Genomic DNA, 13,866 nt, shown 5'->3' on the forward strand with positions numbered 1-13,866 from the left:
AGTTTAAAGAAAAGTCTGGTATTCTTCTTTTGTTCCTAAACAGAAGCATGCACCAAAATTAACACTACAATGACCTCTTGAATGCTTCTCAATGAAAGAGGATAATAATTTTTACATGCTAAAATAAAAAACCAAAACACAATCTCTATTTTTATCCTGCATGAGAACTCCATTGGCTTTGCAGTTTAAGAAAGCAAGAGCTTAAAATAATGACTATCTGCAGTCAGGAGCTGTGTATTTCCTGCTTTAGGAGTGGCTTTTTTCCATAAAGTTGCAAGATGTTTACAGCCACTGGGTCTCCTTGTTGCTTTTGTCAAACCTGTTTGCAGTCATCAACTGTCCCAAAAGTTATTCAGTGATTTTCATAAGTGCATAGAGGCAGCACTGGTTTAGTTTAATCACATTGGCATCATTTCATTAGCAATCAAGCTCAAATAAATAAATGTTCTTTGTTTGGCAAGTCACTTCAGAATGGCAAATCAATAAATTCCTACAGGAAAGCATCAACATTTTTCAGAGCTGGGGTACACTTTGCTCTTGATTATTTTGAACAGAGATGATTAAAAACTGATGAACCTTTTCCTTTCGAGAAGAATGGATTTTTTTTTTTTTCATTCTTGGTGACCCAATTGCAAAAGCATTCAACTGGGGAGGATAGGGCAAAGTATAAGGACATATCAAAGTATAAGGACAACTCACTTGTATCTTGAGAGAATAAATGACATAGGAAGGAGTCAGTAGCTCTTTATTTGATGTGTTTACTGCAGACTGGGGTATTAGTATTCCAGAATTCACTGTAGGTAACAGATTGACATGGCTGGGGGTAGAGTATGTGATTTTCTATTCCTTTGCTCCATTCTTTTAAATACTATGTAGCCATGTAAATATATGAGTTTTAGCTGTCTGCACATACTATTATATATGAGGGAAGAAGATTCTCATATGGTGGTGTCTCTATGGCTTTTTTATTCAAGCACAGAGTTACACCTAACTTGTAATAAAATGACATCCTAAGTAGATTTCTCATAACTTTTACTTCCCTGGTTGTTCTTACATGCATATCTGTACATTTTAATTTTCTATTGGCATGCTTGTTGTTTCTTTGGATTGTGTTTTCGTGGGGTTGTTGTTGGTGGTGGGTTTTTGTTTGTTTATTTGTTTGTTTTGGGGTTTTAGTTGTTCTGTATATTGTTTCTGTTTTTAAAATCTGTTCTGCTTGAAACCTGATTGATATATTAAGCATAAGGTAAGCTGTTGTATGTTTTAGGCTTTTTTTTTAAAGGATTTACACTATACAGAGACAAATCTGCCAACTTTATTGTTGTATTTTAAGCAGGAACAAAAATTGTGAAATTATGTTTCCAAATAAGTTATTGTGCAGAAAATCTCTTCCTTTTTCATTGTTCCAGCAGACTAAAAAGATGCTCAGCAGGCTGAGAGGAGACCAGTGCACTAGGGGAGCACTCTTGGGTTGGCCTGTTACTATGAAATATAACTTTGGAAGGTTTAGTTGGCAGTCCTAACCTACTAATACAGTATAGTCTTAAAATGCATAACTATTTTTCCAGTGAATCTGTGTGCCTGGCAATAGTCATCAGCAGAACACAGAATGTGATCAGCATAAAGGTATCCAGAGATTTAGTGCAGCTGTATCAGATGTTACTTAAGTGAGTTCAATTCATGAACATTGTCTTCGACTTCTTCCATCTGTTTGAGAAAGGAAAAAAAAGAATATTTCCAAAGTGACAATATGCAAAAAAGCAAGTTCTGTCCTAAAGTCTGATTTTGTACCTATCTGTGTGGTTCACCCTCTTCTAATATTTGCAACTCTTTGCTTCCTTCCATATAGGATTACATAGGGAAATTAGCAGTATACTGAAATTTGATCTTTACAACTATTTGTGATTTGGAATAGGGCTGCACACATCAGCTAGAGAGCAGGAAAATGTAGGGCACAGACAGTGATAGTAAGTAGAATGTAAAGGCCTGATTAGGGCATAATTTATGTTTCTGGCTCTCTTGTAATTTGCAAAGTCTTATTTTTTCAATTGCAAAAAGTATGTGAGAAAGGTATTAAAATATCAAGATTGCCAGATGGCATTTAAAGGCTTATTCAAACTGGAGATTTAGCTATTTCAAAAAAAAAATTCTCTCAATAGCAACAACATTGTCAGATTACCTGGATATTTAGGAAAATGGTAATTATCCCTATTATTATTTTTCACCATATTTTACATGCCAGGCCTGTACTCTGTCTTACCCTATCAACCCTTGTCATTCTCCACAGTTATTCCTCTAACATCCTTGTCTTCACTCTTCTGAAAACACCACTGTTCAAATATTTATCTTAGACATCTGAAGGAAATGCATTTCTTCTGTGCAAGTGGGGACAGGAGAGGTTACAAGTGGAGAAGGAAACAATATAGATCTCCAATTTGAACAAAGATCTGTCCAAAGGCAGGTTGTGACATTTTGCTTCCCAATCGCTTGGACGTGTATGCTTTCATCTAAATGAAATAAAAATAAATATTAATTTTTCTGATTGATTTCTAAGACAGTTTGCATTGAACTGATGTTACAAAAATTTTAAATAACCTTAAAGATGAATAGAAATGGATTTTTTCCACAGTGTCATAAGGTAAGCCTTTGAAAATTCTCTGTTATAATATTGCCTGTTTCTTTTAGGAAGATTTTGAATTTCTGAGATTTTAGAATTAATTTGATTGTCCAAGTGCTGCTTCAAGTATTTTTTTTCTCATATACAAAACATTGCACAAGAGATAAGTATGAAATTACTTTCACCAACTGACAGAAAAACCTGTCTGATTTTTTAAAGTTTTTTTTAGTCAAGCGCAAGGTGTTCTCAACCCAAACTTTAAATCTCTGCTCTCTGCTTCTTCAATAAAATCTGTATTGATCTTTCTAATGTTTGTCCTATTTACTTGATAGTACATAGGTAAACTATAATAAAATGAACATGCACATTCAAAAAGGAGGCATTTACCAGTTTTTTAAAAAGCTTGTCTTCCATTGTAATATACTAGAAAAGTGTTTTTCACATACTAACTGTAAAGTGAGCACTAAAGAAAAACTACAATTATGCTATAAGCTAGTTTCAATAGTTTTTATAACAGAATGATACATTCTTTATATAAGTAATTAAGTGTTACAGAATATTTGCACATACATACATAAGGTTGTCTTGTATGTTGGGGGATTGATATATGTAGTTAATACCATTGCTATATGGTATAAACTTGTTAGACATAAATGTGCTGCACTTCTACACTGCTCCACTGGTGAATATGGAAAAAAAAAAGGGAAGGAATTAATGAAAACTCCCCAGATCTCCTGCTCAGCAAGGGAAACACCACACATTCAGGCCCACTCAGATTTGCGAAGGCTGGACATGATAATGTGTCATACAGATGAGGATCATATTTTCTGAGCTGTGTTGTATCAGCTGTGTTGTATCCCAAGGGAAGATGTCTGGAAACCTACACTTTTGCAGTGCATGGAGGCTGGGTAGTGGGTTGTTGTTTGGTTGGGTGGTTTTTAGCGCTGAAGTTTTAAAATGAGGCAAGGCTGGAGTGATGTGTTATCAGTGGCTATACAGTGTCATCAAGCACTGAAACACTGGTGTGTTATCAATGTTATTCCATTACCAAATGGAAAACACGGCGCTCTACCACTCGTGAGGAAGAAAACTAATTCTATCCCAGCTAAAACAAGGACACTTGCAGTTTACAACTGTCTCAAATCTTTCTTCCTTGTGGGCTTCAGTGAATATACTCAGCTTCAATTTGGTATGTGGCTGAAGGCAGACGTAGGAATGCTTAGGATAAAGAAATTATTAACTGTGAGAAGTAACAATAATAATGTATTCCTTAGTATTTTCATATATTTTACCCTGAGGTGTGGTCAGAGAGGAAAGGAAAAAAGGGTGTTCACTATTCCTCTAAAGATGCTATTAAATTAATGCTCTGTTTGAAACCAAATTTATAAGAATGTCTTTACATATAGTATAAGTAAATTACAATAGGTTTATGTGAAATGCAAGCATATTACTATATCTTCCTTAGTTATAATATAGGAATTACAGCTGTAATACCTTAAGCTATTTCTTTGCCTTAATGTTAGATCCTGATTAATGAAAAATCTATAGATTGTGTACTGTATGATCTAAGATCTTAAACAATACGTGGTCCAATATTTCAAGAGAAACTTGTAGATGAGGCTTCTGCTTATCTTTAGTGGATACCTCCTTTCAAGCAGCAAGCTATTTAAAATTTATGACTTACATAACTCTGTCAATACGTGTAATTAAACTTCTGTAGCCAGTAACCCTTATATTCATGCATTTGGAAATCACAGGCTTGAACTGATAAGGGTACTACTGTATTGTTCTTGCAGATTATCCAGACAAAATTTTCTTTGCCAGATCCTTTCTTGTTCTGTGCAGTGAATTTTTGACATCTCTCTCAAAAGGACATTGATTGTTCAGTTTCGAAAGAAAGAAGCTTCTTTATTATCTTTTCAGGTGCTTATTCAATATGTGCATTTGCAGAGGTATGTTTTGCACTGAAGACAATAAAAAAGGGTGTCAGTATTCTAAACACATTGCGTGTTTTTCTTTACTGGACACAGCAAATATCCCTGCAGTCCAGTCAGCTGAGTGACAATCTAATGTTTGTAAGACAGTGCTTGTAAGAACAAATAACTAACTTGTAATTTTAAGCAACCTTAAAATCAGAGAGTGCTGCTGTCTAAGACTACGGAATGTACATCTCAGCCAAGAAGTCCACAAATACATCTGGGAAATGCAGGCCAGAAAGGGCTCCTTGGAAATACAAGAATGTTACAGACTCATCATGGGCTGACTTAACAAACCATGTAGGCAATGATCCTATATTGTTGTGTGAACTTCTTTTGACAGCTGTCCAGAGGCCATTTCGTCTGTTTGAATTGTTCAGTCACTGGAATTGCTCTGGACTCTGCAGAATACAACACTAAATTATTTTGTGCTTACAGAACTATCTTGAATCTCCCATCCTGCTGCTTCCTTCCTGCACACTTCTGTTCTCTCTATAAATCCTGCAGTAATGTCCTCCCCTAAAAAGCCATTACCTACTTTTCAATCCATATTCTGCAAGATAGAATGGCAAAAGAATTCAGCATTATTTATGCAACTCTGTGAACAGAGAACTGATTTTCTCATGACTTGAAGTACCATAAAAACATGCTTATTTCAAATACAGGGTAGCTCTGGAAAGCTGTCTCTGAGGATTGTAGGGAGTAATCAAGTTATATCAAGTTTTTAAGACACTCATTCAGTTAAAGTGTCTTTTAATAAAGTGTGTAAGGGAGGGAAGAGGAGATAGCTCTAATTCAGAGACTTGAAGTTGTGTGATACAATGTTGTTGATGTGAATGAGACAGAGCTATAAATACGAAGTGATGAAAATGTACTGAAAGTGGCTGCTGTGTTGTTCATCTTTCTGTATGATGTGATATACAGTTAAATTGTTTTGTGAGGAGCAAAACAAATGGAGCTTGGCATCCTATCTCCCTGGTTCAAAACTTCCCCAAAGAATACCTGCTTCTCTTTTATTGCACAAGAGAGAAGACACACCTTGGCATCCCTGCACACAAGAAGACTTATTGACTGGTGTCTGTACACTTCCAAAATTAACTGGTTTACAGCTGTCAAAATTATTGTATAAATGCTGAGGTTCTCCTAATTTTCATGCACTTTATGCAGCTGAAAATTCCCATGGTAAATAATAATCTCTTCATTTTCTGCCATACTTTAAAATGTATCTGATATTAGCAAGTAAGTTCAAAGTTGACAGGAAAGAGGTGAGTAGGAACAGACTATATGTACCTTGAATCACTTCTCCATTGGTACACAGTTTGTCTTGAACAAGACCACTGTCTACAAGACACATTATATGTGAAAACTGCAAAATTCCTCTTCATTTGTGGCCACAATGCTATGCATTTTTAACATGGAGCACCAGGTATTTTTGCAGTGAATTTTCTTATATTTGATCTTAATACAACTAGTTCCTCCTATTTTCTGAAATGTCAGAAGAAGAAAAGTTTATTTTCTTGGCTATCACAATGAAAAAGTGACCAGGGCTAAAACAGTGAAGGACTTTTTTTTAAAGATATCATTTCTCAGTATCAAGAAAATGCTTAATTTCTTCTCTGATTTCAAAATGCTTGTAACACTGCCAAGCCTCAAGAGTTCAGACTGAAATTTCAATGCTGAGTGTGTCTCTCAGCAGGTTTTCTTTTTTAATGATTGTTCATCATTCTGTGATTTCAGAGAAGATGATGCAGGAAAAATATCTCGAGCCTGCCTGGGGAGAGAGGGAAAGACAAAAATTTAGTCTTTAGCTGTAGAACTTTAAAGCAAAAACTTCAAATCTAGCAGCAATCCTAAATAAACTATCCAAAGGCTTGTAGTTTTAAAAAGAAAGTGTTACATTTATTTTTCATAGAATATATTTGAAAGGGATTGAATTAAAGTAAATCAGGACAATAAACTAAGAAATCAGATTCACTAAATATTAGAAATAAAAATGTTACTCATTTGTATTCTGGTCTTGTTGATAGTAAATACTGAATTTCCCTCTAGGTTTCTTTTAATCAAAGTGCAGTGCAGTGTCTTTGCTGATCAATATCTAGCAACTTCATAATGTTACTGAACATAAAATCAGTAAAAACTATTAAGTGCTGTAAAACATACAGACTCTTCCTCTGGTCTGTGCATGCAAGTAATCTGCTCAAAATCACTATTGTGTGAAAAGCCAAGAAGAAAGGGTGAATTTATCAACATATTTATTTTTATGTTGCTGAAATTTTCAAATACTGACATGTTGGTAAAGCTGAAATCAGTCTTAAGGCTAAAAGAGAGCTTCCTGGAAAACAAAATCATGGAAAATTACAAACCCCTCCTTTGGCTGTGGTTATGCACAAAGTAAAAGCACATTGGCAGTCTCAGTCAGACACATGCACCATTTGTGGGCACACTTTCTCATGCCTTGTTTATCTTGCAGTCTCAGGGTGCTGAGAACTCTCATTTTATGCGATACCATGATGTTAGTGAATATTTTCATTTGTAGAACTATAGGGGAAGCCTGTGTCTAGACAATTACATTAAGTGAAATTCTTCTTTTGGAGGACTGGAAAATGGGCTCTTTTGGGTTATTCATGGAGACTCGACTGTGAATGTTCATCTTTCATCATGTGAATTTGAAACTGAGCATCTATTCAAATGTTTTCTGAAGAGTGCATATGAACATCGCCAGTCAGAACTTGCCTCAGATCAGCTGAAAGGGATCTTGACTGTTTGCTTTTAAATGGAAATTAATATACGTTCTCTATGGCTGTAGTACAGAAATTCTCTTTTTCCTGTATGTACTTATCAGAAGACTGCAAGGATTATATTATAGGCACTATACAAATCTAGTATATTTATATAGAACTACTTGAAAACCCAGCAGCCTGAAACTTAATGGATTAGTCTAATTCATAGAAGTGGGGGGAAAAAAAATGAACTTCAACTCTGTCTGTATAAAAGGAGTGCACCTGTGTTCAGGGAGGATGGGAAAATGTGCTGCTGACACCTTTTAAGGATCAAGTAATTAGGGGTGGAAGAAGACGTGGTTGGAATTTTATAGTTTTCAGCATGCATGGCTTTGCCCGTGTCACACCGTGTGTGCCTCAGCTCCTGGTGGTTCACTGGGGCTGTGGCATTCCTGCATGGCCATGGCAGAGCTGGGAGGACCTCAGCCTGGGAGGACCTCAAGAGCTGAGCCAGGCCTCCAGGACAACCACCTCACACTGCTGGGGGAAATGCCCGAGGAGGATGGTTGGCAGTCACTTGGGCAGTTGAGAGGGACAAAAGAGGATGCAGGCAGGTGTGGTTGTCAGAGGGGGAACTGGGCTGTGGGCAGGTGTCACTTCAGCCCTTGTCACCTGGCCAACAACTACCCGGCTGATGCCCAAGCTCCACGTGCTTTAACTGGAGCTGGTGAATGCCTCTTACTGACTGCAAATGACTTTTCTGTCACTGAGTGAGTATTTCCTGGTTGTCTCTCTGTAGAAGGACTAGGGGGCCTTGAGAAACAGCTCGGGGAAGGTTCCCTGTGCTTGTGTGGGATACCAAACTGCAGCTGGTGCCTGGCAGGTGCCATGGGGTGTGAGGTGGGGATGGGCCTGCTTGTCCCTCTCTGTGAGGGTTTTCTTCCTGAAGCATGGAAAAATATTAGCTTCAGCATTATATAATCCTTACTTTGAAGTGATTTAAAGTTATTCAGGTCCCTGTAACTCAGTAGGATCCTGTGCTCAGATCAGTACTTGTTGCCTATGGGCAACCTCATGAGTGGCTTACTGTGAGGGAAGTGATGCTCTGTGATGAAGAAGAATCACAGGGATGGAAATTATGCTAAAAAAAAATTGGTTCTCCAATCTACATGCTGCTAATTATTCTGTTATTAGTATTAGGAATTATCCTCCCCCACCATCAGCACATTTATTGATTGCTTTAGTGTATGATTGAAGATGTTTCTATTGATGTGTGTTTGATATTTTAAATTAAATATTTAGTATTTATTACAGCCCATATTCTTATGCCTACAACTTTTAAACAATAGTAAAAATCAAAAAGAATCCTGAAGACTTCAAAGAGCAAATGGCAAACAGTGAAACATAATGTAAGCAATAAAAATGTTACAAATTATGCATAATTCATCTTCTGTCTATAGAGACATACATTTCTCATTTTGAAAGCTGTCATAATGTTTCTGCGGGACCATGATTCATACTGCATTTCTGTTAAAGTTCTCAATGATCACATCACATTCCCTGTGATACTGTGGGTTGCTGCATTTTGGTAAAGATGCACCAACTTTGAGAAGAAAGAAAATGGGGGAAAGTTAGGTGGTATTCTGTGTGTTCCACAGTACAAAAGCTGAATCAATAAATTTGCAACTTAAAAACAATTAATGTTTTATTAGGGGCAAATTCAAAAGCACACATTTTTCAAAAAGAGTATTCTTGAATTCAACTTTTTACGGAAACACACTTTTCATACCTGTGTTGTAATATAAATAATAAAAAATTGTTTAATGATGACAAAAAAGAATGAAGCATAAAAACTTTTCATAATTCTTATTATGCAAAATTATTTTGTCTATTTATATCTATTGATATTCAGTTCATTATGATGTTAAAGATAATATTAATGTATTTGCATAGGATTTTGAATCCACTATTAGAGCTTGTTTTTTGCAGGTGAAAGTTACTGAGATTTGCTGTAATTGTTTTGTACCACTATGTGGCCAAATAACCTGTCATCTAACGTAAGTTCATTCCCAGCATTTGTGGAGTAATATGCCTTCCCCTCACACCTCTGAATTTGAATTTTGTGCAGCATAGCTGTGCAATGGATGTGCTGCATGCATATATTTTCCAGATGAGCATCTCTTATGTTATAGAGAATTCACTGAGATGTCCTGCTTTCAGTGGCCTATCTTACAGAGTTTTTATCAGAGGGCAATGTTTAAAACTGCTTTCCCCACCCCTCCCCTGCCCCAGTGTGGTATCACTTAAAAGAATCAAAGCTCATAAGAGACACAAAATCATAATGCTTTTTCTCCTTGATATATATGAGATAATATGCAGCATATATGCAGAGCTGACTTTGGATGGAATAGTCTGTGTCTCGTAACAAAATAATTTCTTGTGACCTCTTAATTCACAGATTGTATTAATTCCTGATGAATAGTATAAGCCAAGACAGAGTAATCATGGTAATAAAAAATCCAATGTGAAGAAATTTTTAGAGCAAGAAAGGTGCAGTTTCAATCTCTAAATAAATCAAGGGAATTGGAAGCCATTGACTGAGTCATAAGGTCCATCAGGGGCACTGGCCAGGGCAACTGCTGTGAAGTGATAGAAGATCTATTTCCTGTCCTGGAGACATGGTTTCCCATCCATAACCCTGAGAGACTAAAGTAATGGCTGCACTTTCCACAGGCCTGATCCCTGCTTCAGGAGTCTTGAAGATATTGTCAGCAAAGAAGTACTCTTTAGCAGGTGAGGGAACTGTGAGAGACTGAAACAGTTAATGGCTCAAACATGATTAAAATCACTGAAGGACGTTGCTCATTGTAGCAAACTGTGCAAAAAAGTGATTGCTCATCTGAGACTACCAAAGCCCACCCTACCAAATATGCCTTCTGATGGAAGTTTGGACAGTAAATTAAACCACCTGACACCAATTTGAGATAAGATAAAGGCAGTGCTACTGTCCAATTATCTCAGGTCTAGGAAGGAGTAAACAAGCCTGGAGGAGAGGAATGTATTCCCAAGGAAAGCTATACTCAGCAGCTGTGCTGAAATTCAGGGGGAGGCCATAGCTCACAAATTTGTTTGGTGAGAGTGGGTTTACACACTTTCTCCCCACAACCAAGGGGAAGAAGGAGAGGTTTTGGGTGTGTAATGACGAAACCTGTGGTTCAGAGAGGTGAACCCCCATCACCAGAGGCTACAATCCAGATAAGAAGCAGACCCTCTGGAGAGTTCTCCTCCACATAAACTGGCTCAGTTTTAGAAGTCACTCCTGTCTTCCACCCTCACCTTTCACATTTATGAAGGAACTCCATGTGAGGGGCAGCTGTCATGTCTTAGAAGTTGTCATAAACCATCAAAGACACCTGAAGTGCCCCATGGGCTCATTTCTGAGGCCTTTCACCAGAGGACTGCACATGACCCAAAATGTTGCAACAGATCCAGAGTGTGATGCAAAAGACAGTGTAAAGCTTCCCCCATGGGGGCAGGTGCTTGGACCTTCCCATGTATACCTGAACACATTTTAATCCATTGTATATTCATCCATATATTTTGCAGGAATCCCCACACCCCTCCTGTCGCCACTGAGAAGACCAGAAGAGGATCAATGGGATGCCACTGGATCCACAGGGAGGGTGATTATCTTATTTCTTAATCTGTGTCTGACACTCTCTTTCTCTACCCAGTCTGTCTTTTTTCTATTTATTTCTGTCTCTCTACCTCACATTTGCTGTTAAATAAAATCCATACTATTGACTTCAACATATGATCTTGTTTGCACCTTAATTTGGTCAGAAATATGTCTCAATAATAATCAGATAATAACAGGAACCCACTCTGGGGCATTTTGCAGATTGCCATGCAGAAATGGGCCTTCAGGAAAGTGTTATTGATGTGGGCAGGTGGGCTGTATTGGTTATCTTACTGTATTTGTGCAAAGAATATTAAGGTAACATGATGAAAATATTACTTCTTCAATCATGCACTTCTGGCCATACAGATTCTGGAAAATCTTTGTTGTAAATGGTATGATTGCATTCAAGCAGGTATTCAATGAAAATAAAAATGCAAGCTCTCTGAGATATACTACCTGAGGACTAGAAGAAAATGAAAAAGTTGATGAAGAGATAATAGTGTGTAAAGCAAAGAGAAGATAGAGACAGAAATTCCATTAAATTCTCAGTAAATCAATACAATATTAGCAAAGAGGGGAGAAGAAAAAGGAAGAAACACTGTGAAGAAAAAAAATTAGAATTTTTTTTATATGCATATGACATCACGGAGAGAAAGGGTGGATAGGAATACCTACTGGCAAGAGATTATTAGAAAAGGAATGTAGCTGTGACATTCACATTGTGAGAAGGTCAGTTTAAGTTGAAGAAATACCTAAACATAAATCCAAGAACTTCCACTTACTGATTTTCCTTCACTGTGCATAAGGATGTTATACTAACTTTAGAAATCACAATTTGAATTTTACACATGAGTGCAGAATGGAAAAAAGGTTTTATCTGAGCCTGTATATTGTCCCTTCAAAGTCATAAATAGAAAAGAGCCAACTGCATTGCACTGGCCTGTCCCTACTGATACAGTTGTTTCCCACATTCTCTACTCTTTTTAATGACTTCACTTTTTTTAGCTGACAATCTCATACAACATCATGTCTGCCTATGTGCTATATTTCAACTCAAAAAAAAAGGTCAAAATTAACTTCTGGTTGTCATAATACAACACAAAAACTTATTTTTTATTCTCTAGCCTGTACAATCAGTTCTTGCTGAATGCTAGGATAATCTGTGAGATATTTAAAGAAAGTGGAGCTCAATACTTTTCTGCTTTTACTGGAGCTGAGTAAACAGCTTCCCAGGGGCCCCTCTAAAAGCAAATATATCAACTTTCTTTCTTTCTTGGGTTACTCTACTGCTGTTTAATCTTTGGGCTTTGTAAACTGCAAGTCAGAACCAGGAAGCCATAAACCTTTGCAAATCAAGAGATGTTAATAAAACAAAATTTGGGAGAGAGAATCTCCGTAATTTCTTCCCTCTAAACAATTATTTGAATTGTTCCAATACAACAATCAGAGCTGTCTAACACTCTAATAATAGAATGTGTTTGGCTTGCAGAGATTAAAGTCAAGAGTGGAAGTTAAAGGAGGCAAGGTTTAATCCTGTGTCTATGGTGAATTAGGTTTTTGATAGATTTACTCCATAAACACAAGCAAGTAATTACTTGTTATTGTGATTATATGTTGTTTTAATGCATATAGCACAGAGCTTGTGCAAATTTTTCTGGTGAAAATCAGTAAGCAGTAAGAAAATCACTAAGAAAATAAAGAAGTTGCCTCTGAATTTCTTGCAAGTAAATTTTACTAGGATCAATTTTGAAAAATTTTCTTCCTCTCTTTTTCTGAACTAGAGAAATTTATAAATTATTTGAAGTAAAAAATGATGATGACTTTGGAAGTGGTTTTCAAAAGGAACAAGTGGGATGCTGCCCTAAACTGAACTGCATAGCAATCAAAACAAATCCATTGGTGATGAGAAAAGAAAAGTCTAATGCAATAACCTTTGTCACATCTGATGCAAATTGTCAGTGAATTATCTACGTTTCCATAGGTTTTAACATGAATACTAAAGCATAGTGTTAGTTATATTTGTTTTTTTCTGACCCTAAATTTGTGCTTTCCACCTACTTTTTATTTTAGAAATACTCTACTGCAGTAATTAGATATGCAATATCTTCAGGAAATTTGAATATCTGAGTCTTAGCACCTCTTTCTTGACTGTGTCTGTAAAAACTCTTCTTCCTTTCATGTTTTCTTGAGAGCTGTGATAACCAAAAACTCTCGTTTGTCGTGTTCGTTCTTTCTTATCCCCCATGCTAACAAAGACATTTACATTAGAGAGGCTTCTTGTGGAGAACTGTATCAGTGACATTTTTTGACTGAGAATACCATTCATGCTACTACAAGAGAGTTCTGGCACAGCAAGTTCATAAATAACTGTGATTACATATTCAACTTTCTCTGAAACTCATTTGCAAACACATCCTTCAGGTCCCACACACCATGTCACTTCTAATGACTAGGAAATATGTGCACTGTGTATTCAAAATGTATGATGTTTAGAGGCTCAAACTGGCTCTTTTCTTGCTCCTTCTTCTGTTATTACAATTGTTAATGCTGGAGATTTATGCCAAAGAGGTAAGTAGACAAATCTCACTGTTGCAAAGGAATTACCAGGGAATGAAATGCTTTGGCATATTACTGTTAAATTTCAATATTGTGCATACACAGCGTGTTGTGCCAGGGGGAAAGGGAGTTGAAACATCCATATGCAAATCTGAGTGCATATTTTCAGTATGAACTTCACCTCATTGTTGAATATATAAGAAGCAATATTTAAGATATTTTAGCATTTTTTTAGAGTAAGAGAATAACAAAACAACAAAATCGTACTTTCTGTAAAATATAATATAGATGGGATATGCATGGTACAACGTACCT

This window comes from Molothrus aeneus, chromosome 1 (genome assembly GCF_037042795.1).
Source record: "Molothrus aeneus isolate 106 chromosome 1, BPBGC_Maene_1.0, whole genome shotgun sequence".
NCBI classification, from domain to species: Eukaryota; Metazoa; Chordata; class Aves; order Passeriformes; family Icteridae; genus Molothrus; species Molothrus aeneus.